Here is a 26,054-nt window from a genome sequence, read left to right as displayed (position 1 = left end):
AGATGACCCAATACAAGACTGCTATGTCGGGACTACAGCTCCAGGTAACACCACCCTCCTGTGTGACATGGCCACTGGTCAGGTCAGATCCATCGATCCGGTGGCTTGGAGATGACAGGTTTTCTACTCCATCCATGGACTAGCTCACCCATCCATCAGGACCATGGTCTGGTTGGTGGCCAACAAATACGTGTAGCATGGATTGTGAAAACAAGTTAGTGGGTGGGCAGAGGCATGCATGCAGTGCCAAACAACCAAGGTACAACAGCACACCAAGACCCCACCTCAGCACTTTGAGCCTGCAGAATGAAGGTTCGACTATATCCACGTGGACATAGTAGGATCCTTGCTGGTATTCCAGGGTTTCTGCTCTTTCTTCACGATGGTTGACCACTTCACTAGTTAGCCAGAAGCAGTCCCACTGGCAGACACATCAACAACCTCGTGCTCCAGAGCCCTCATCTCTTCCTAGGTGGCACGGATCAAGTTACCATCCCATATCACAACTGACAGAGGGGCCCAGTTCACCTCAAGTCTGTGGTCTGGCCTTGCCAGTCTGTGGAGTGCCCAGCTGCATCATACCACAGCTTACCACCCACAGTCCAATGAGTTGGTGGAGCGCTTCCACAGGCACCTCAAAACTGTGCTCATGACCAGACTCCAAGGATCCGACTGGGTAGACGAGCTACCATGGGCACTGTTGGGCATCCACATGGCACCCAAGGAAGACCTCAACACCTCTTCGGCCAAACAGCACCTCATCTTGGCCCTGATTCCACCTTCCAGGTACGGACACACGAGGAACAACATACCCAAAGACCTGCAGGACTGTGAGTATGTTTTTATTTGCAGGTGTCCACATCGTCCACTGCTTCAGAGGCCATATGCAGGTCTGTCTGGGTCATCTGCAACAACGAGGCCACATTTGAGCTGGAGGTCGGAGGCAAGATAGAGGTTTTCACCACAGACAGGCTGAAGCTGGCACACCTTGACCAAGCATGCCCAGTCTAGACACCAGCACCATGCCAAAGAGGCAGGCCAGCAAAGGCTGCAGAGACTTTGCCTCCGGGCACCAAGGACAATAACAATACCACAGTGCAAGTATAAACGTCGGGCTTGAGCCCTAATAAAACTCAGAGCTTAACCTGATTACACCACGCGTGTGTGTCTTCTTTCAAGTAGTGCATGGCTACAATAGACTCTTTATTTAATGGAAGAGATTTCAAACTTAATCTGAACAAAGAATGTGGGTGATAGCAGGATAAGTGATTTAATCTTAATGAAAGAAAACTCAGGAAGTGAATTTCTGAGTTTAAAACCCTGAGAGTTGATAATGTTGATATCACTGAAATCAGATAATCACGAGAGGCTTGAAAAGAACCATAAGAGTTCAACAAGCTAGTCCATTAGTATCTTGTAGAAAACGGAAAAAGGGACACCTTGTCAATCCTGCTCCATCTTCCACTCACTTGAGTCAGAATTTGAACAAATGTATAAAAACAATTGACACTCAATCTGTTTACATTGGAATAGAATAAAAGTGTGTTGACTTAACCACATTCATATTACGTTAATGCACAAAATCAAAATGAACCCAAAACAATGTTTCTGTTTAGCAATTCCTTTGTGCATACTATTTGTCTAGACACTTAAAATGATGCATAGGTTCTATTTATTAGCCATGAACAGTTTTTTTTAAAAAGTGGCATTTGATGCTAAATTTAACCATTCTGTTCTGCAGAACCAGAACAGGGCAGTCAAGCTTTTGCTGAACCTGGTGGACTCTTGGATTGTTGCTAGATATGGTATGCCAATACATACAAACATACGCATAGTTAGTCATGTTATTAATGACCATGAGTTATAGGGAGCACACTGAAGCTGCCATTTTACATTGGCAATCATAGTACAGTTTAACATATTTGAAATAACATTTATGCTTGATAAACTCTAATAGTGAGTGAATAATGGGTGTTTGTCTAATCCACTTCCAAAAATAAATCACCATTTTCAGATGTCGACCATGGGCTATTAATCAGTTCTATAAACATGCATGATGTATGTGGGCTGCTGCGAAACTTAAGAGAACTGCCTTGCACAATAAACGTGGTGCATTGACAACGTTTATTTGTCACCACTCTGCAACAGAGAAGCAATTTGCAGGTGCCCATTTTGGTCTGCAGTAATACAAGGAAACATTTAAGTCCCATTAAATTTTACAAGTTTACAGATGTTTTTGGGAGAAATCTCACATATGTACAATTTAGTTCTCCCATCTAGATAAAAACCTATCTATCCAGATTTGTGCATTGTAAACTAGGAATTTTTAGAAGTCCAGTGATGCAATTAGTCAGTGCATTGCTATTCTGTAATTGCCCATTGGCTTGGAGTTCAGTTTGTCATTTGTAATACATATAGCATGTTGCGTTTTTTTCAAAGGCTTTGGTTTTCAGGCACATTAGATATGATAGATAGGCTACCCAGGCTTTTAGACAGCAAATACTTGCAACTATATAACACCAAATTAAAAGGTGGCATTGTTGGAGCTGCTGTAATGGTAGCACTGTCGCTGGTACAAACTCAGGGAGAGTGGAGACTTTGCATCCCTTGAAGGCTCCAACCGCCCAATCCTACTAGTTGTAGCTTGGAACAGGATTTACCTGGCCTGTTAAAGGAGTTGACAAAGTTTTATTTAAAGTCCTGTGACTGTGGGTTCTGGGTCAAGATGCCTATGTTTAGCAGTGGCTCTCTGGGGGAGCAGCAGACTGGCACCGGCACCATTAATGAAAAGAACTCCCTGCCACTTCCACCCCCATTGTTTAGAAGGAGAAGCAGAGAAGACAACACTTAGGATGATGACCATGATGGCCGACAAGTGAGGGGCTCTATGGCTGAATGACACTCCAAGGTGGTGAGCTGTTGCCGACCTGTCGGCAAGGAACCCATGTAGGCCACGGGCTGCTGGCAACTTGAAGTCAAAGGACTAACAGCAGGCATCAAGCTGCTGGAATCTGGCTCATCAGAACCAGGTATCAGAACCAGGATTTGAGAGGGTGCTGAGGGCAAGAAGGGCTCCCAAATGGCTCTCAGCACTGAAGGCTTCCTCATCGTGTCAGAGGTTTGGATCTGGGCTCTGGTTGCCAATGGTTTGAACTGAACTGTAGTCTTGAAGAGACTGCAGGGATGCTAGAGGCAAATCTACAGAAACTCAGTGACTCCGAGGGGATTCTCTTTTGCTTCTCTTTCTCTGACTCTAAGGGGTGCAGATAATGCTAATGGCGAATTGTTGTCTGCCTGATGACAGACTAAAGGCAATGTCATGTAATATTGTATTTCTGTTTTATTACATGTCAATAAATAGTATCTGATTTGACCTTTATGAAAATAAAATGTCTTGGAGTGCTTAGTTTGAGCGCTGTCAAACAAAAGATGATGCCGAGCCTTTAAGGAGACTTTAGGGCATCACAAGGTCCAAGGAGCATCTTAAAATAGAAGAATGAGGTTTAGAGATGATTTTGAAAACAGGATTAGAATTTTAACATTTGGATCATTTTATCAATTTTGATATATATTTAGTGTAAACTGATAAACTAGTTATATTTTTTCTAGGTTTGGGAAACTATCTTAACCAGACTAGAATTTATCACAGAGCATTTGACAATAGAACAGATCATTTGTATAAAATGTCTCTGGATCCTTTTTCAAAGGAGATGGTGTAAATGAACAATGTTATTCCATTTGGGGCAACCAGTGTTATTGTCTTTAATAAGCTGGGCAGGTACCTCATCAATGGGGAAAATGAGAGTTAATAACAAGGATCCCTGTGGTGGCTGTATAATAATGAGGATCTTCCTCCTTAAGGTCAGAAGTGAGACATTCACTCATGATTGTACAATAATCAACTGCATTCACCACTCTTTAGTCAGTCCACATGCCATGATCCATATCATATTCAAGAACGGTTCAAAATACTGAGAGGGCTGTTCACACTGGACCATGGTCCGTGCACCCTTTAACATTAATTACCCGGTACCGCGGAACTAAGGGGGGGCTCAACCTCCAATGATGATGCCCTGAGTGACATATTAGGGCAGTGAAATTGTAGCAAGAATAAAGCACACTCGTAAATAATTTATGAAAGAATGTGGAAAAAAAACTCACAATTTAATAGGACATAAGCACACAATGTATAATAGAGTGTGGAAAAGTACACGCACAATTTATAAAAGAGCATGGGAATATCTACTGCAGAGGGTTTCAGTCTGTTCAAACTGACGACAAACCCCACAGACCAATTCCCCCACGATCTGGCAGACCTAGTGTCAAATCTAGGTCCCGGAGCCTACAGGCGGCCCTCTCATACAACGGGCCATCCTTCACAGTGCCCATTATATGTTTGGAGATTTCCTCCTCGGTCCTTATTGAGAGGAGCTCCCACATCTCCTGGTTTCCCCAGCTGGCCACTATTAACATAATCCTAATACTAATACCTAGACTAAAATCCTTTGAAATATAACTACACTTACACTAAAACTACACTAACGCTACATGTATCATGTCAGTACTACACTAACACCTACACTAAAAGCCTTCAAAAACAGAACACTAGCCTTAACTACACTGAGACACTGACTTTCCCTCCAACTTAGCCAGACTGACGCACACACGCAGGCAATGGCGTCACTGATGCTACCCAACATAGCAAGTGGACCATTCACATTGGAGCCCAGTTAAAACAGTTCAGTTCTGATACAACCTCCTAGGTTATATCAGTCTCGGGTTGATTTGTAACCACCCCACCTCACCCCCCCCCCACCTCCACACCGGGTTCAGATCATTCACACTGGCACATAAATCACTAAATTCCCAGTAAATTGTCAGGTTCAACCCACATTCAAGTGGGAGTTTGAAAGAGGCAAATTATATCACCCACTGCCCTCCATCCTGCTACCCACCACCCCCCCCCCCCCCACAACGGCCCCCCACACCAAACCACCATCATCTACTCCAAGTTATCACAAAGTAATCAACAGTGGTGTCCAAGTTACATACTCACACCCATGTTCAGTTCTTCTTTCATCAGGAGCCGTAAGTTCTGACCTCATCCAAGTCTTAAGAATTAAATCCCATATTGTCATGGGACATTTCAAACTACACATTGATTGGATGAACTAAACTTGCAAGGATATTGTCAAAAAATAATTCTTGAAGTTTGTCCAGGATTGCTTCTTAAATTAATGTGTTACAGAACCTGCCAATTCAGATTTGTTACTGAGTAATGGGAAAGATTAATAAAAGATTCAGTAGCGATCGTAACATGATATAATTCCAGATGTAGTTTGATGTGACCCACCACAGAACTAAAAACCTTTGACTTTGGCTAAACAATAGTGATACAAAAGAGGAGTTTCCAAGGTTAACTGGGAAAATGACCTGATAGCCAGGTCAATTGAGGAATAGTGGCATATGTTTAAACATTTGGTCACGGAACATAGAATATAGAACATAGAACATTATAGCCCAGTAGAGGCTCTTCAGCCCATGATGTTGTGCTGACCTATATATACCTACCCCAAAAAAAAACCAAAACCCTCCCTACCTCATAACCATCTATTTTTCTTTTCTCCAGTCTCTGTCTAAACAGCTTTTAAATGCCCCTATTGTTCCCCCCTCCATCACCACCCCTGGCTATGCATTTACGCCACCCACAAATCTATGTTTTAAAAAAAATACTTTCCCCTGATGTCTCCCCTAAACTTTCCTCCCTTCTCTTTGTACAGATGTCCTCTAGTGTTTGCTACCACCACCCTGGGAAAGAGATGCTGGCTGTTTACCTTATCTATGCCTCTTATCTTGTACACCACCATTAAGTCACCTCTCATCCATCTTTACTCACCTTAATATGTCAGCCACAAACAAGCCGGCAGCTGACGCGGACATTACCCCTCCATTAATCTTCGTCCGCGAAGCCAAGCCAAAGAAAAAGGAAGAAGATTAAGATGGTCCTTAATGTTCAACAGGATTTTATCCAAATTAGAAAGAAGGATTCCATAAGAAAGAGACACAATCTCCAGTTAACAAAAAAGCTCAAGAATGAAGTGAAATTGAAAAATAGGGCATATAAATATACAAGAGCAAATGGTTGACCAGAGGACTGGAAAAATTTTAGGATCCAGCAGAGAACAATTAAAAGGCTCATAAGATCATTTTTGTTATATGTTTGAGGAAAGAATATGCAAAGGGTGGTGGGGGTATGGAATGAACTTCCAGCAGTGGTGGTGGAAGCGAGATCGATGTTAATATTCAAGGATAGGTATACGAACGGGAGATGTGTGGAGGGTTATGGGCCAAATGTGAGTCAGTGGGACTAGGTGGGAGAAGATGTTTGGCACAGACTAGTAGGGCCAAACTGGCCTGTTTCTGTGCTGTAAATGGTTATATGGTATGATAACAAACCAAGCAGTGAAAGTTTCCATGGATATATAAATGGGAATTAAGCAGCTAAGAGTAGAACGTCTAGAAAACAAGACTGGTGAAGTATAATGGGAAACAAAGAAATCAAAGACGTTAAATCAATTTTTTTCATTAATTTTAAGCATTGAGGACACTGTATGTTTTCCTAGGTTAAAAGATAGATTATGTTCAAATAATAGGGAGGACAATGTAAAAATTCAAAGGTACAATATATGAGAAAAAAAAGGGATTAAACAATGTGGCTGCAAAGATAGTGGACTTATTGGAAGTTTTCAAAACTCACTAAATTCTGGGAAGGTACCAGAAGAGAGGCTTCGAAAACTCCATCTGTAATTCACACTGTCTTGGAAAAAGATCCAAGGTATTAAAGGGCCTGTCCTATCCCAGAAATTCTATCTTCACACACTCCTGTCAGGAAGATGATTAACAAATGTGAGGTTATGCATCACCAGATTCAATAACACTTTCTTCTCTGGTAATATCAGACTCATGAATGAACTTCAAAATAGTAAAACTGCTGCATTTTCTCTGTACCATCTATCTTTCACTATAACTTTGAACTTTAATACTATGTACTATGTATGTGATGCCAAACTGGTCAGCTCACAAAAAAAACTCTACACTGCATCTTGATATATGTGACAATAAACTTGAATTTCATTGTAAACAAGCTAAAGCGACTCCTTCGTTCAAAAAGGAAGGGCCAGTTTGTTTAACATCTATTGCTGGCAAGGTGCTAGAGTCAATAATCAAAGACGAAAAAGTTTAGGAAAACTGAATATAATCAAACCTCATCAACATAGAATTATGTTAGAAAATGAAATTTAACAAATTTGGTTGATTCTTTGAAACTTCGACAGGGAGAATTGAGAGGGGGGAAACCTATAGATGTGGTGCATTTAGATTTTCAAAAGATAGATGGCACAGTGCAGTAGGTCAGAATTAACCCTGTGATCTTGAGCTGTGAGATAACTACACTGCCTACATCACTCTTCAGAATCTCTGCACTGTCACCAAGATGATGGTGGTCTTCTGAATTTCAAAAAGTTGTAACTTACAGCAGAGGGTCATGCAGCCAAGCAGGAAAAGATGGCAGATGAATTGGACCATGGTCGAGTTCAGTGAATTGGACACCCATCCCTGGAGAAAAGTATCTGCTCATTATATGAAGCACAGATGGCTCTTAATTTAGACAATTAAAAGGGGCTACATTCCCAATAAAGGCAATCCTGAATCAAACTGCAGGTGTTAGCTCAGCAGATCTAGCAGCATTGTGGAGTGAGAGAAACAGAATTAGCATTTTCGGCTAATTCTGATGAGAGACCATCAGGCTGAGAGGATTCCCTTTGTTTCCTGGCACTGAGCCAATCTGCGGTCAAATTCATCACTCTCTTGGATCTCATGGGTTTATACTTTTGTGAACAGCCTGCCATGTGGGTCTTATCAAAAGCTTTGCCCATATGCACAGCATCAAATACACTTCCCCCATTGACTCTCTTTGTTACATCATTAAAGTTTACCATAATAGCCTTTGTGTACTTCAAAAATAACTTTGGATTCTCTTTTGATTTTTCAATTGGTTATGCCAAAATGTATAAGACAGGCTATTCTAAATGTATTTAAATTCAGAATGTGGTCAATTTCCCCCATTGTTTTATAAATGTGTGATGCTGCCTTTATTTCAGGGCATAAAATGGGAATATTGGGTAACATACCAGGTTCGTTTGGGTCATATGAGTGGTATAAGCAGTCCAAGGGGGCAGGTGAGAAAATTAGCAGCAAGTGAAACAGAACCGGCAGACTTTGTAGGTTTGGGGAGTCAACATGTTTTGAAAGGATGAATTTAAAAGTATCAGTTAATTTCTTCAAATTGTATCCTAGTAAATGAGAGTTACGAGAAAATGATTTATACAGAGATATTTTACTAAAACAAACAGTTCATCAGATCACCATATAAAAGGGCCCACTGTTATGGCTGATCACTGACTGGGATGTCAAAAAAAAATTATGGTCATCTTATCTTACGCAGTCCAGATTCATTAGTTTCCAGAGCTGAAATACAGTCGTATAGCCAGTATTTTAAATCTGAATTGGATTGAGGTTTGAGTTGTCGCAAGTGTAGGAGTTTAACTAGTTGTATAAAATGAAGATTGTTGAACTATTTTATTCTGACAGAAGAATAACTGGGGAGTTAATCCAGTTCATGGAGGCCAATTTCCATCCGCTATCACTGATAAGTGCATTCCACATCTTCCGGAGATCTGGGCATGATATTAAAGAGAGGGTGGTTAAAGAAATTAAAAACAAAAACTGCAGGAAACTTTCACCAGGTCAGCCAGTACTTGGGTGAGAACTCAAGTAATGTTTCCATTTGGAAACTCTTTATCAGGGTGCGGTGCACTCAATAATCACATCAACATGACGGAGTGATTAAACGGCTTTAATTACCAAAAACCTAAGCATTACTGATATACTACTTGGCCAAGTTCCAGGTACAGGAGCAAGAGGGGGCAAGTCCGGGCAGGCCAGCCTTTATTGGGAAATCCAGGGAAGAGCCAAGGGAGGGGTTAGGGAAAGTCAGGGAGGTTCAGACTAGCCAGTCCATACATCTATGCAACTGCCTTTCACCACACAGGGTCTCTTGCCTGTGACGTCAATTCCATTTCTCTTTCCGTAAATGCTTTCTCACCTGTTGGGTGTTTCACACAATTTTTGTTTTACTTCAGATTCTCAGCATCTGCAGTTTCTTCTTTTGTTTTCATTTAATGGTTAAAGAAATATCATACAGGAGTAAAAAAAAATTGTTAGAAAATTAGAATTGGTAGCAGATTATACTTTCACTTTTTTTTTGATGCCAAGGTCTACTTTGTCTCCAAGCTCATTTCTACAATTAATCCTTTGAGCAATTTCATAGGATTACAAACAGCATTACATACTCTACTTCACGCAAAGAACTGGATTATGGTTCAAGAACTTGGCCTTGGATATTAAAGGACTGATTGTTAAAAGCTCCAAAGTTACACTGAAGAAACTTCTCAATTTATGTCTGTAATCAGTCTGTCAAAGCTAGCTGCTTGCTGATGAGAAGGTTGAGGATTTATTGGTTTTAAATTGAAAACTTGCCTTAGAACCACAAAACACAAAAGCTCAATCAATCATGTTGTGAATGTCCCCTGTTGACTGACCCCGAAAATATGGCAACAAAGTGCCATGTGGGACCTCAGTAAGTCAGTCAGTGAGTCAAGCTGGAGAATTTCCAGCATGATTGCTCTTTTATCAAAGTTAGTTTATTTCTCAAAAGGTAGTCTTTGCCAGATATAAAGTTGAATATTATGGATAACATACATGGTTAGAAAAATTGCTTCATATATCTGAGACATCTATTTGAATATAGCTCTGAAGGCAATGATAAATCTGGTCCCTTCAATTGCTATTTACAGGTTTCAATCCTGAATTGTGATTTACAAGCCAGAAATTCTGGCTTACAGGTGTACAAATAGGCAAGAATGATATTGAGTTCTAGAAAATTTCTTAGTCATATTTTTGAATAATCTCGGCTAAGTAAATTGGAATTGGTGAAAATTTATTATTTTCAACAAGATTTCATGTGAAACCAGGTCCAAAGTGACCCAGATTGGATCCTTTGCAAATTTACTTTTACATCCAGCTTAAATATCAATATAATTTCATTCTCTAGCTTTGATTTACAGTAGAAAGAAAAGTCAGACCCAGTATTTCTCTTATAAATAGTTTTATGTTCTGCATATACTGTGTCACCTCTTCTGGACTTGAACAGAAAATTATTCAACATCCTTACTCTTAATCTTTTAGGATTATTTACACACAATTGTACCCAGAATAGAAAATGAGTAAGAAAGCAAACATATTTCCAACGAATTTATGGGGATAGAAGATACCACTTCAAAGAAAAGGACATAAAACTACAGATTGCAGTCAAAGATTGAAGTTATTTTCATTTAAAGCCATAATCAGTCTGAGATGGAGGTTGATACTGCCCCTTAGACTTTCATTTCACCAGAACACAAGAAAATAGGAGCAGGAGTTGGCTCCTTGCCCATCGAGCCTGCCACCTCATTCGATCTGATCATGTCTGATCCACCCTAGGCTTCAACTCTTCTTCAGTGCCATAGCTCTCAATTCCCTTTCAAAAAAAAATGGTCGTCCTCCTCTTTAAAGACATTCATAACTCTGCATGTTTGAAAAAAAATCCAAAGATAAACCACCTTTCAATAACTCTGTCTTATTCAACCTTTTAAATTTTAACTTCTAATATCAGAATCACAAAATTTTATCCCAATATTTCTGTGCTGCTCTTTCTAAATGTTATCCCATTCACAACCATTAACTGAACCTTCTTAATCACCTTGTCAATGCATTTCTTTTAAGTAGGTGACATGGTAGTGCAGCTAGCAGAGCTGCTGCTCCATAGGACCAGAGACAGGTTCAATCCTCAGTTTGGTTGCTATCTGTGTTAAGTTTGCAGGTTCTCCCTGTAACTGCATAGATTTCCTTCTAGTGTTCAAGTTTCTTCAGCAGCCCAAACATATGTGGGTTGGTAGGCTCCCCTCCTCATTATTAACAATCTTCATGTCATCTGCACACTTACTAATTATGCCTCATTCAGATCATGATGTTCTGATCCTTGTACACTGCAAAAACAATGTAATACCTTTCTTTTTAAGTTTAACATGCCGTTGGAATCCACCATCCCAAATGAAATCTCCATCTACAATCTTCTTCTCCTGAGTGAATACAAATGAAAAGAATTCATTTGAGACATCAAGTGAAACACGATAGGCTGCAGACACTGTGATTGTAGTAAAAACACTGAAATGCTGGAGGAACTCAGCTGATCTGTTCAGCATCTATAGAAAACAAAGATATATTGCCGACATTTCAAACCCAAGCCTTTCTTCAAGGAAAAAAAATCTGCAGAAGCAGGATATCAGAAATCTCAGAATTCAAACAATGGGGAAGGAATCCAGACCAACAAAAGGTGTTAATTGGATGTGATAAGGTAGAAACGATCATGTCTGTGCAAAAGAAAAGGGAGGAAGGGAGGGTTAACAAAAGCCAGAGAAGTCGATATTAATGGCTTCAGGTTGGAGGGTGCCCAGTCGGAAGATGAGGTGTTGTTTCTCCAGGTGGTCTCAGTCTGGCAGAACATGAGACAATGGTGAGATATGCCAGCAAGGGAATGGATGGAGAATTGCCACTGGGAGATCCATGCTATTGCGACGGAAAGAACTGAGGTGCTCAACAAAGCGATCTCCCAGACCGGGAGAATCAGACGCAGTAGATGACACCTGAAATTCACAAGTTGCTTCACTTAGAAGGACTGTTTGGGACCCTGAAATGTGCTCAGGGAGGAGGTGTGGGTGCAAGTGGAGCATCTCCTGCGGTCACATGGGTAGGTTCCAAGGGGATGATTGGTGGGGTGGGAAGAGAGGACAAGGGACTTACAGAGGGCACAAACCCTGCAAAAGGAGGATACGGAAATATGGTGGGATTACATAGTAGGAGGCTGAAATGGCGGAGCATGATGGATGCGGAGGCTGGTGGAGTGGTAGGTGAAGACTTAAGGAATCCTGTCCTTCTTGCATGTAGGAGTGGAGGGGGCCAAGGTAGATATGCGGGTAATGGAGGATATGCTGGTGAGTGCTGAGTTGGTGGTGGTAGAGGGAAAGCCATGTTGTTTGAAGAAGGAGGACATCTTTGATGATCTGGCATGGAAGTCCTCATCCTGGGTGCAGATGTGACAGAGACAGAGAAATTGAAAGAATGGAATCCTAACAGGGGACAGGATGGGAAAAGATATCACCCATAGATTTCCTCTTTGGTTTTTAAGGGACCCATTGTTTCCCTAGTTACCCTCTTGCTCTTAATATAAAGTGCTTTGAAATTTTCCTTAATCTTACTTTCTAGTCATATTTAGTAGATCCTTTTTACCTTCATTTTTTTTGTAAACTACATCCCTACACCCTCAATTCCTGAAGAGCTTTTCCCTTGCTTCTTTTATTGAAATCAAATCCTTGCTGTCCCTGGCCATCCAAGATTGAAAGAATGTGCCATCCCTATTTTTCACCTTTATAGAATATATTAAACAACAAGTCATAGGAGCAGAATTAGGTCATTCAGCCCATCAAAAATGCTCTGCCATTTGAACCATGGCTGATGTATTTGTCCTCTCAATCTCATTCTCCTGTCTTCTACCCATAATATTCAACACCCTTACTAATTAAGAACCTATCATATTGATCCTCAACTCTCACTTCATCACTTTTAAAACCACCACTCTTCAGAATGTAGATTTATCTGCAAGCAACTACTACCGACCAGTTTGCCAGCTCCAGTCTAATCATGTTTATATTGGCCTTCCCCAATTAAAATGCTTAATTTCCGGTCCACACTTGTTTTTCAAGTTCATGTTCATTATTATCATACAATTGTTAAGTACAACTGGATGAAATTGTGTTCTTTGGTCCTTGGTGTAAAAATATGCAAACACATCTAAAGACATAGAACACAAAAGTGTTTGTGCAATGACACTTCGTTAACTTGCCCATCTTCATTCCACAGAAAGGTCTAAGGGTGCCCAGAATTTGTCTGTACTCTCATAAAAATCTCTGCTGGATGCACTTCAAAAATCTAACCCATTATCACTCAATGACAATCTCTTACACTTCTCTATCTTTCAGCTACATAGCTGTTCCTCTATTTTCTGCTGTTGGGGGGCCTGTAGCATATTTCCAGTAAAAGGACAATTTAGTTAATGTAGCTGTTAGCACAGCTCTATTACAACACCAGCAACCCGGATTCGATTCTGGCGGTAATTGGAATGAGTTTGTACATTTTCTCTGTGACCTTCATGGGTTTCCTCCAGATGCTCTGGTTTCCTCCCACCCTCAAGAGCATATGGAATTTGGAGGTTAATTGGGTGGAATTGAACGGCATGAGTCGCATGGCCCAGAAAGGCTTTCTACTGTGCTGTATCCTTAAAATTCTTAAAATGCAATTTATAAAAAAATTATTGCCTCTTTTTGTTTCTCATCTCTACACTTATGGACTCATTTGAAGCTATGAAAGACCTCAGTGCTCGTATCAGCAAGTTGCAGACATTGCCTTTAGGTGGAGCCTTTATTGTAATCATTGCAATCTACGTACCATTCTTCCAAGATTTTACCAAAATGTATCATGTTCCACAGGGGAAATAAAACTTTATATCATGTTTATACAAATGTGGCTGAAGCTTACAAAACCACTACCCTCCCTCATCTGGGACAGTCTGACCATCTTTCATTGTTTCTGTTTCATTAAGCATATAAAATTCTCAATGAAGACTATTAAGATTTGGCTTGAGGGTGTTGGCTTTGTTCTTCAGCAATGTCTTCAACATACAGATTGGAGTGCCCATGCTACACCGACCCTCAGAATGATATTGATTTATACACCAGCTCTGTCCTCAAGTACATCAACAAGTGTGTCGATGCAGTGGCATCACAAAAACCAATTAAAATTTTTGCTAATTAAAAACCAGTGATGTTCACCATCTGCTCAAAGACAGAGATTTAGCTTTTAGATCTGGAGACTGGAAGCTCAGCTAGGGCCAACCTAAGGAGGAGAATCTCTCAGGCTAAACATACATACAAACAAAAGATCAAGGAGCATCTTAACTCCTCAGACCCCGGTGCATGTGGCATGGCATACAGATCATTACAGACTATTAACCATCTAGTACTTACTGTGCCTCCCTCCCTGACTTTATCCACCTGATGAACTGCCTCTCTCACTTTCCATCTCTGATGTTTGGGTAGGGTAAATGTACGGAAGGCAGCTGGTCCAGATGGTATACCTGGCCATGTGCTTAGACTGTGTGCAGAGCAGTTGGCTGGGGTCTTCATGGACATTTTCAATCTGTCCCTGGTCCAAGTAGTTGTTCCCATTAGCTTCAAGATTCCCACCATCGTGCCAGTGCCGAAGAATCCCACCGCCATGAGTCTGAATGACTTCTGTCCAGTTGCACTTACCCCCATCATTGCAAAGTGCTTTGAGAAATTAGTTCTATCACATTTGAAATCCTATTTGCCCATCACCCTGGACTTTCATCAATTTTCTTATCCTATCAACAAGTCGGCTGAGTATGTAATTTCCACAGCACTTCACTCTACCTTGACCAACTTTGACAGCTCCAACTCTTATGTTTGCCATTCAATACTGTGAATCCCTCCAAATTAGTCGCCAAACTTCATCAGCTTGGTATCATCTCATTCCTTTGCAATTGGACCTTGGTCTTTGACTAACAGTCCCCAATCTGTTAAGTTAGACAATTTCTTTGCTCCCATTCTCTCCTTGAGCATCGGCATGCCCCAAATCTGTGTGCTGAGCCCTCTCCTGTATTCTCTTTTCACCTATGACTGTATTCCTGTATGTGGTTCTAATTCCATAATCAAGTTCACAGATGACACCATGGTGGTTGGCCTGATCAGAGGGGATGATGAGACAGCCTATAGGGATGAGGTCCAGCACCTGGCCATGTGGTGTATTGACAACAACTTGGCACTTAACTCTCAGAAGACCAAGGAGATCATTGTGGATTTCAGGCATGCTGGAAGCCAGACTCATTACATCAATGGAGTTGTGGCGGAAAATGTATCAAGCTTCATATTCCTTGGTGTCCACATTTTTGATGATCTCGCCTGCTCCCTGAACTCCTCCTTTCTGATCAAAAAGGCACCACGGTTCCTTTATTTCCTGTAAAGAATGAAGAAAGTACACCTCTGACCCAGGATGTTGATAGATTTTTACTGATGTATCATTGAGAGTTTACACACCTAAGACATCTCAGTGTGGTATGGCAATTGTCTCGTATCAGATTGTAAAGCACTTCAGCGGGTGGCGAAAACTGCCCACCATTGAGAACATCTATCAGGAATATTGTCTGGGCAGAGTGAAGGGCATCATTAAAGATGAATCTCACTCTCCTGTAGGTGCTACAGGAGCATTCCCCTCGAGATTGTGACCCTGTTGAACCTTTAATCACAGTGCTGAGTGGTACTGCACTCACATTGTACTGTCAGTACTTTTATACTTGTTTGCTTGCTGAATGCACTTGTTTTTATTTGCATATAGTTATTTATATATAAGCACTATTTTTTTAACTTCTGGTTGGATGCTAATTGTATTTAATTGGCTTTGTATTTTACTTGGCACCATGACAAAGTTGAATATAATCTAATCGGGTGTAATTTAGCAGGATGGGCTTATGGGCCAAAAGATCCTGTTACCGTGTTGTACGTCTACATTTAAATAATTACTCCCCTGGAAATATTTATTAAAAATACTGTTAGTCCACCTGCCAATGAAAAGAGGTATATGAAACATCTCATCCCAGAAATAAGTCCGAGGACAACATTGAGAAACAGTTTAATTGCAGTACTCTATGCTCACACCCAGTAAGCCAGATGGTTCATCAGGTTTCTTAGAATTACACCAGGGAGCCTCAGACACCACCCAGAGCCCCAGAGATAGCTTTCCATGCATGGTGACAATGCAAGGCCTCGGGAGAGTTAGTAATAGGCAGTCATGTGGGACCCACATGACTGGGTGTTTAATGTTGAACTAGAAAGAGTACTTGTGATTCCCTGATTATATCCTGTGTTCCAAGGTATGCAGACTCCAGTTCACTCAGAGTGCTGCGTTTTGCATGGTCTCAACTTAAATGTTATAATTTTTGTTCTTTTCAACCTCATTAGTTTCACAATATTCAAATTCCTGCCTTGTGTTTTCCTTCAATACTTTATCTATGCACGCTTTTTTCCCCATTGAAAATCTTCAGTCCAATGCGTATCCTTCAAACTCCTGCTCCGATTCCTGTGCTTCTCTGCCGACATAATTCCTCCATTATAGGGACAAGAGATTTTAATTGAGCTTGCTCTAGTCTCTGAATAACTTTATCTGGATCTCTAATTTGTGGATCTCTTCAAAATCTCTCTGATCATGGTGATTTTTTAAAAATCAATTTCCTAATTTCTGCTGACATCCAGTTATTTTTATGAGAAAATTTTGATATGTACTGTATTAAATAGCCTCTACACACTGTTGTATCTAAGATTAGCAAACCATTTACCTCCATCATCAATGTGAAATGTTTTTAATTCCTTTCCTTTGCTGCAGGGACTCACCAGCCACTCAACAGTTGCATGAATAACACTGTACAACAAAAGGTTTGCTTTCTGAAAAAAATTAGGGATTATGATGGACGACTTCAAGCTAATTTCAGATTTGTTGCATCATGTAGAAAGTTGGAGAAACATTAAATTATCGAATTTGGCATGTTTAATTGCAAAATGATGCTGACACATTGCATTAGTTCAACTGACCTATTAATATCATGCCGTTGATTTTCATTTGTACTCAGCATCCAATGCATCCCCTGACAGTGTCCAACAATAGTCAGCCAGTATTAATGGATTCTAGTTGCCCTGATACCACTTTTCCATGGTCATAATGTCCTGGTGAACCTTTCATTGACTACACCAAGATCAGCAGGGAAGAAGTCCAAGGGCGAATGCAGAAAATGACATGTTGGACATTATAGTTTTGTACGCCTAAAGCATCATTGCAAATATGCCAGGAGATCACAAAAATAGGTTCTATCTAAAAAAAGGTATGTGATAGGAAATTCTTTCATGATCAGCAGGCCAAAATCCCACACCCAAAAGTGTTCAGGAAGCAAAATCTTCATTGTGCAGTATAATTATTTAGATGTTAATTGATCAGTTGGATGGACTAGAATGCATCAACTTCTATTGATGAATGGTGTGAGATAGTCTCTTTGGTTCACCGACTAGCTGCATTCATCCTGTGAATAACAGGCTTCTCAAAGATCCCTGTCAATATTTCCTCCTGTTGTTGCTGAAGCTTGCCTGCACTGATGTTCTCCACATAAACCGGGGATAAGGATGAGAAGTGGAGAAGCAAGCACTTTCAAGCTCTTCACCAAATCAGTTAAGGCCACTAACTTGTTTGATGGTCCCTTCACATAACTAAAATAATGATAATAGTTCATGTGACTGAAGTGCAAGATTTTAAGTATTTTTGAATCATATTTAAACTAACTCAAATAGAATGGAGTAGGATGTAATTTATTTGCAGGAAGAGGCTACTCAGCCCATTAGGTTCATGTTGTCTCAGCTCCTTAGTTCCCTGTGGCCCTGCAACTTGTTCACTGTAACCTGCCTATCAACCACATCCCCAGTTCCCTACACCCATTTCTTTACTGTGGTCATTTAACCTATTAGGAGGTTTCTGGAGTGAGAGGAGAAACTGCAGCACTTAGCAGAAATGCCCAGGGACACATGAACTTCATGCAAGCTCCAAACACAGAGGAGATCAGAGTCAAACCTAGCTCCCTGGAGTGGTGAGGCTGCAGTGATCATGATTGTATCACTATAATTTCTGCAGCTCATATTTTATGTTCGCATGTGTTATAAATGTGTTTGACTTGATAAATTTTAAACACAAAATGTCTGTATATTGTGGTGCATTTTTCCTGAATAAATTTTATTCCTGCTAATCCAGAATTGTCATCAACTATAGTCCCATATTTTTCTCAGATTGAATCAAAAATATCTGTAAAGTTTTGAAGTCTCTGTTGAAGCTTAAAAATGAGTACAAGATCTACAAGAGCAAATGGTTCCTCACACTAAGATTCTTCACCCCTGATGTTTTCTTCCAATTTATTATTGTGCAAAAGAGGAGATTGCTCCTGGGGAGGCTTACACTAATTGCACAGGCATCCTAACTATGTCAAGGCAGAAGTCCAAAATATTAAATGTAATGGCACTGAGAGCAATTTAGTTAAATATATGGAGTAAATCAAAATATTTTTTTAAAAGTAGCTATCCATTTTAAAACCAAAACAGCTGGCATTTTCAGTTTTAGATCTAGTGTCTGACTCAATATGGGTGAAGCAGTTGCAAATATGAGGCTGATTTAAACTTTTGGCACATTTACACTCCATCTGATGTTGTTGGCAAGAAATCTGAGCTATCACAACATCTAATCCTAACACTGCAAATAGTTAACTGTGAATGATGAACCAGAGTAAATGTACACTGCTGATATGCCCTCTGTGGAACTAAGCTGTAATGAACAGGATAAAGTGAGAATGTCAGACATGTGGAAAAGAGGTATGAAAATGTGAGTGGGTGAGAAGGTTTGTGTGGAACCAGGAAGACATTCTATGCTTCAGTAAATTCCATAGGAATCTTAAAAGCAATACTTCTCTAAAGCTCCAGCTACCAGTGGGAGGAGATGGATGGGAACATATTTTGCCACTTAATTATACTTGGGTGCATGTACACCACAGCCTATTGCTTGAAACAATCTTTTCCTGACTGGAAAGACTTTGACTCAAGAAGTTTTAATCTGAGAACACAATGAACTGACAGGGGAAACAAATAGACATCAGGTGGATATGATAGAACTCTTTGTTGAGAACAGTTGTCAATAGGATATGAAAGTCAAAGCTGGACTCTGTAGAAAATGGAAATCTCAGCTGTTTTGTTGAGTTACCAACTAAAGTAACTACTGATGACAAATCAGGAGTCCTACTGAATTACAATCTTCCTGATTTTGTTACTTCAGTGAAAATGAAACTACAATCACCAAATGAACATCAGGAGGTAGTTCGAGCTCACTATGGCATTGTAAGAAAGCCATCTTACAGGTTTATCTCATTGCTTGGCAGGCTGCACAGGCACATTTCAGCTATTTCCTCTACTGTAATGCTTCATTTTAATCACTGACACAGCTGCACAGGGGAAGCAAAGGTCATTTTACCCTGGTTTTAAAAAAGCCTCATTTGAGCCAAGTCTGCAAATGGTTTTATTGAAACATTCCCTTACCCAGACATAAATTTCTTCCATTCGGGGCTATTTTCCAGCTGCTAATGGATTTAGATAGGTTGGGTGCCATTTAAATAGGAGCCAATTAAACCACTTCATTTTATTCCCCCAGAAAAGAAGCTCTCCCTTGAAATAGAACAGTCCTTTTGGTCAGTGGCTGTAGAGCTCGTCGAAAGAACCAAAGACTTGTTGATCCAAACCAAGGCTTTTATTAGCAAAAGACCGGAGCTCTTCACAGGTGGCCGACCAGTCCGGAATGATCCGACCTGGCTAGGGACACAACCCTTTAAGGCCCAAACAATAGGTGTGGCTTAGCTCTCAGCCAATCGCTGTAAGCACAGTCTAGATACAGTAACTATATACACTATGTACATTGGTGATAGATCTGTACTATCACATTCACCCCTTCTTGGAGAATTGACCCTGGGAAAAAAAACAAAAACGAGGGAGAGAATGAAAAGGAAGGGGTAGGTCAAGGACTGTAGCGGTCAGGGGGTCTGACCATCCGGCGTGACCGCCGTGGTGCCAGGATTGGGGTCGCTGGAGTGGTGTCGCCAGCGGGCTCATCGGGTGCGACTGCTCCGTCGCTCAATTCCCCAGTCGTTTTGTCGGCAGGGTGGCCCGGGTCATTGGGGTGCTGTTGGTCCTTCTGTTGCGGCACGGGGCCTGGAGCATAAGGAGTTGGGGGGTTTGCGCGATGATGTCACGCAACGGGATGACGTCACGCAACGGGATGACGTAGTCAACGCTCGAGGAGCAGGTTGGAGAACCTCCCGGAAGTGCTGTTGTGGCGGGTGAATGGTAAGTAGTGGGGTTTGTAGTTGCTCGCAATTGGCGGTCGGGCCCTGGCGGTCGTCAGCGATGGACGCTAGGGTGAGCACCTGGTTGGCCGCGGGGGTGGCTGCAGCGGCGGTAGCGTCGGCCCCGGGGGTGTCCGTGGCGGCGGCAGCAGCGGCGGCATCGTCGGCCCCGGTGGTGTCCGTGGCGGCGGCAGCAGCGGCGGTAGCGTCGGCCCCGGGGGTGTCCGTGGCGGCGGCGGCAGCAGCGGCGGTAGCGTTGGCCCTGGGGGTGGCTGTGGCGGCGGCAGCAGCGGCGGTAGGTCGGCCCCGGGGGTGGCTGTGGCGGCGGCAGCAGCGGCGGTAGCGTCGGCCCCGGGGGTGGCTGTGGCGGCGGCAGCAGCGGCGGTAGCGTCGGCCCCGGGGGTGGCTGCGGCGGCGGCAGCAGCGGCGGTAGCGTCGGCCCCGGGGGTGGCTGTGGCGGTGGCGGCGGCAGCAGCGGCGGTAGTGTCAAGTGTTCCGCAAGGGGGCGAGAGGCAGGCCATCACCATGGTTGCGACGGTGGGTTGCCCCTTCCGGGTTCGGCGTCTCCGTGACGTCAGGCGTTGCCGTGCAGGGGAGCCCTCGCTCTCATTGGACGAGAGCTCTGGGGAAGAAGAGTTTGAATGGGAAAGCGGCGATTGGGTTTCACATGAGGCACTGTGTTTGCTGGCGGCCATTTTAGACCTACAGACTGCAGCAAAGTGGCCCTTTTTAAGGCACTTCTGGCACCTGGCTTTTCTTGCTGGGCACTGGGATCTGCTGTGCTTGACCCTCCCGCAGAAATAACATTTCGGGTTCGCACAGGGCAGGGTAGCAGCAGCCGACAGGCCGTCAGGGGTAGGGTAGAAGGGCACTCTACTCACATCAGAATGAGGGGTCCAGTCCCTAGAGAGCTCGGTGGACTTTAAGGCTGCATCCTCCATTGTGATTGCAATCCGGGCCACGTCCTCTAGTTTTTCTACCCCTTGTTCGAGCAAGCGCAGCCTCACTTCGTTCGATCGGAGCCCGGCCACATAGGCATCCCGGACGAGATCATTTGTGATCTCGGCAGCAGTTTTGTCCACACAGTTACAGTCCTTGCCCAATGCCTTTAATACTTGTAAATATGCCCTGCTGGACTCACCGGGCTGTTGCTTTTTCGACGCAAGCACGAGCCGGGCATGAACTCTGTTCACCGGTTGATCATACAGTCCTTTCAGTACCTTTATGGCTGCGGTGTAAGTGGTCTCATCCTGGATGTTCTCGTAGACTCTCAAGGACACCATAGACAGCAATGCTGTTAGACGCTGGTTATCCTCCTCTACCTGAATGAATCTCAGGAAGTTTTCAAAGTTCAGCAGCCAGAAGTTAAAGGCTTTGAAGGCTGTAGCTGACTGTGGGTCGATATCAAGTTTTTCTGGCCGAGTTAAACGCTCCATCCCTTTCAAAAAAAATTCTTTTTGCTAATAAAATTGTAGAGCTCGTCGAAAGAACCAAAGACTTGTTGATCCAAACCAAGGCTTTTATTAGCAAAAGACCGGAGCTCTTCACAGGTGGCCGACCAGTCCAGAATGATCCGACCTGGCTAGGGACACAACCCTTTAAGGCCCAAACAATAGGTGTGGCTTAGCTCTCAGCCAATCGCTGTAAGCACAGTCTAGATACAGTAACTATATACACTATGTACATTGGTGATAGATCTGTACTATCACAGTGGCATCCTCTCCTCCAGCATTTCAGTCAGTCATGTGCAAAGTTTTGAGAGGTTTACAATTATCATCAAATTCAGACAAACGTCAAAGCTTCCCCAAACCGCCTACCCTATGATTTTACCTCAATAATAGATCGTATAATTTATTTCAAAATGCATTTTGTAGACATTCAGTTCGGGCTGTCTGCATAGTTCTGCACAGGTTCCAAAAATGCTTACAATCAATCCTTTTTATGTTGGTCTCACTGTGATTTATATTGTACTGTTGGCAATAGCACTACTTTGACACCATTTTGGAAAAACATTTTTCACCTTAAAGTCAATGGAACTAAATTTCATGAGTGTCATCAGGTCTAAAGCCATTTAGCTTTGCAAATAAAGGATAAATTTCTCCCCAGTAGTTACTTTATTTTCCACCAACTCCACTCCAGTGAATAGAAATCAGGAAGACACTCGCGTCCAATGGATGAATATCATCATATACCCTGTTTCAGTTTTCCTGTGAATGTAAACCCATTTATCTAAATAACACTTAAAAGAATAGATCCAGTCACACACAAATTCTCATCTACATTTCCTTCATCACTGCAAAATTAATAGTCATGGTTCAATGACATAACATCAATTACATACTAGGGACACCCAGAATAACAAACCCATCTATTATCAAGAACATGCCACCATATATGCTAAGTACTTTTAAATTCCAGATATCCAGGTAACATTTTGAAATATTCAATGAGGCCATGACAATTCTTTCACCATTCCTACATTGTCTGCTTATCCCTACATCCATTTATGACAATAGGAATATTTTCCTGCCATGACATTTTCCCTGGCATCTTCCATACTGAGCTCTCTCCTTCTCCCCTGTAGCCTCCCTCTGAACATTTCATGTGCTTTTCTTGTTTCTACTGTGGGGAGTGTGCCTTTAACAGTTGATCCTCTTCCATTTGCTGCACAGCTGTGGAACCAATTATCAGCAGCTGTGTTGAATCAGGTTAGTACTTATTGGGAATTGTATAGGTCATTGGTTCATGTGAGAGATGAGTAAAACTAATATGAAAATATGAGAGATGAAGAAAGCTAGTACGGATATATGTGTAATGAATAAAGCCAGTATGAATAGGATAAGGATAGATAATAGAATGTAGGAAGTAAGGTTAGTCTGAATAAGATAAGGGTCTTCTAGCCTTTTAGACAGAATTAGCAAGTTCTGCATATTAGTAAGCCATGAGAGTCGAGAAGGTGTGAATAAGGACAATGACATGATGGGACACCGACAGGATACCCCCGGTCCTCCAAGTTCACAGAAATAGCACGTAGGCAGACAGGATTGCCTAATGCCAAACTCATCCAGGAGGCAGAAGAATGTAAGGGGGAGGGTACTTCTATACTGAAATAAACTGTATAAAAGTTGGGTGGCCCCCAGTGTGTGTGTGTGTATTCCCAGGGTAAGGGGAAGCACCCAACTTTGCATTGTTGTATAATAAATGTTCTTTGTTCTCAATTTTTGTCTCGAGCAAATTCTGTGAAGGTACTTCTGTTTCTCACAGTTCACATTCTATCTGGCAGGAAAACACACCAACGTGGCACACAGGTTTTAATCCCCCACCAATTTCATAAACTTTTTGGGGCAACCCACTTTGGTGTCATTATATGCATCATACCAAAAAGAGGGAAATCCAATCTCTAGACAAAGGTATGTCACATTAAAAAAAAATCAGTGCTTGAAGTGAAATGTTTAATTAATTAGGTGTTTCCAATGTTTGAGGAAATTTCATTTCAATATTTAAAACAATAATTTCATTTCTAACATTTTGAATGCTTGTAAATTTCAGGGATTTGCAGAAAAGTTGAAAATCTTGAGGACATAGCTTTTCCATTTATCAAAGGTTTTCTCAGGAGTTATAGGCTGGGGGAGGGGAAACCTTTATTGAATGGAGCATCTGTATGTTTTGATTATATTGTGTAAAGACCCAATGTCTCAAGTATCCCCACTCCAGAAGGATTTGTAGCTACGCAAGGTACACATGTATCTTAGCCATGGGCACAGGTGAGGAGCTGCATTTGATAAATGCAGGACCATATAATGTTCACAAGCAGGCACCACTCAATCCACTGCTAGATTTGACATTCACAAGATCAGGGTTGTCAAAAATTAAGGTTAAGATGGTAAATGGGACCTGAAGGCTTGACGTCAACTATTTTCCATAATAAATCAACTATGAACACACAGAAAAGACCAAGGAAGCCACAAACAATTCCTATTGAGGAACATACTGTACAATGTTGTGTATGATGCTGTTTACTGTAATGGATTAGCAGCCTAAAGATCATGTGTTCCAAGCTTGAAAATTTGAGATTGGCCAAACATCAGGAAGATTGAGAGCAAGAATGCTGCATAGTTATTAAGTGGACATCTGCTTCACAATTGTCTTGATCAGAATCTATCTTGTCACCATGTATAATGTGGCTAACCATAAAGATGGCATAGCTTCTACATTAAATTATGTGATACATCCTACAGCAATGACACAGGCTCCACCACTCTACAAAGTTTTTTTCATTACATGTAAATGTCCTATTGTGGATATTCATACAATAACCTGATAAGGTGGTTGTCACAGAGCTTTTGTCACTGCCTTCTATTTCTGCCATCACTATCTTTAAGTTCAAATGACAGAAGTTGAACAGAATTGGGGACTCAGTGGTGTTATGTTGAATGAGAACCTTCACCTGGATCTCACAGGATTGGATCATGCAAATACAAAGAAAATTCTGCCTGGTTTCTATCTGCAATCAACAATTCCAAATACATTTCCACTCTCAACTCAGGATCACGTCAATCTACAGTGGAATTTGGTATTCTCACTGAACTACAGAGCATCATTTTAATGTTGTGCTGTGCTAGTGGCCTTGACTCTCAATATAGATTTTATATATCCAGAAGCCAACTCAAAATAAACTTGCTGTTTTATTACATGGAGACAAGCTTCAATAAATCCTGTTTGTATTTTCCCAAGAGACACAAATCAGAAAGGCCCATAATGAACAGGCAGCTAACAAAAAGCTACAAGGGAGCAAAAAGTTAAATATCCTTTCTACAAAGGAATTAGAATTGCATTTCCAATTGCTTGTGTTGTTAAAAAAAAGGAAAATGTTTATGTTCTACTGATATTATTTTGCCTTTCATTTGAAGTTTATTTTGTATTTTCATTTAAAGACAAAATAATGTTTATAATCTAGAAAGATTGGAGAAATTATGAGATTTTGATTATTGTATTCACCCAAACAGTTAATAACTATATTCAAAAGAGTAATTTTCAGCTAATCTGCAATCATGAAGTTAGAATGAATATTGAAATGACCAAAGATTTGAAAGTCAACTTCATGAAAACAAGGACTAATTTGAAATCTGTCAGACATTTGTGAAATAACTAAAAAATCATGCAATAATAGGTCAATTTGTATTCGTGAATTTAAATTGCCTCCATATATTGACACAAATAATCCTTTATTATTCTCATATTTGATTTTCAACAATGCTCTTGGACAAGAGGGTGAAAAAAGTATTGTACATATTAGCTTTTTTTTTAAATATAAAAATCAGATTGTTTTTTCGGCTTGGTACAATATGTTGTTTTAGTATTTCAACAGAAAAACAGTGTTTCTTTGCTCCAGCTATTTACACAAAAAACTGTATTCATAATCTCGGATACAATTGGAAGGTCAATACTTAGTGCTCATTCCCAACTGTTCCTGAGCATAGCCAGCTAATTTAATGGCACAATACAGTGATTTTAGGAATTAAGCATAATAGGTGAGAAAGTAAACTTGAGCCAGGTTCAGCTCAGCCAGGATCTTACTGAATGTTGGAGCATGTTCAAGGGATATTCCAGCTCCTGTATTTTACGTTCTAATACTTAATTAGGTGCCAGTCACATTCTCCTGGGTCCAGACTTGAGTTACATAAACAAGAGCAGATTGGCACAGATTTTCTTCCCCATGAGGACACAAATGAACCAGATGAGGTTTTAAACAATAATTTGAAAGTTACATGATCATGGTTTAATTAACTGAATTTGAAACCCCCCCCCCCCTCATTGCTTTGCTTGAAATTGAATTCTGAATCATTGGTGA

General features: G+C 41.3%; 1 long non-coding RNA gene across 1 annotated transcript in view; it reads left to right on the top strand.

The window, feature by feature from the left end:
* LOC138759850 (uncharacterized) overlaps positions 1-18,032 on the top strand; it is a 29,569-nt gene extending 11,537 nt beyond the window's left edge. Inside the window, exons 3-4 of the long non-coding RNA XR_011355147.1 lie at positions 1,742-1,805; positions 16,669-18,032. This is a non-coding gene — a long non-coding RNA (uncharacterized lncRNA). The remainder of the gene's footprint in view (positions 1-1,741; positions 1,806-16,668) is intronic.
* The last annotated feature ends 8,022 nt before the right edge of the window (positions 18,033-26,054 follow it).

Source organism: Narcine bancroftii, chromosome 4, assembly GCF_036971445.1.
Source record: "Narcine bancroftii isolate sNarBan1 chromosome 4, sNarBan1.hap1, whole genome shotgun sequence".
Taxonomy (NCBI): Eukaryota; Metazoa; Chordata; class Chondrichthyes; order Torpediniformes; family Narcinidae; genus Narcine; species Narcine bancroftii.
This window is presented reverse-complemented; position numbering and strand designations above follow the sequence as displayed.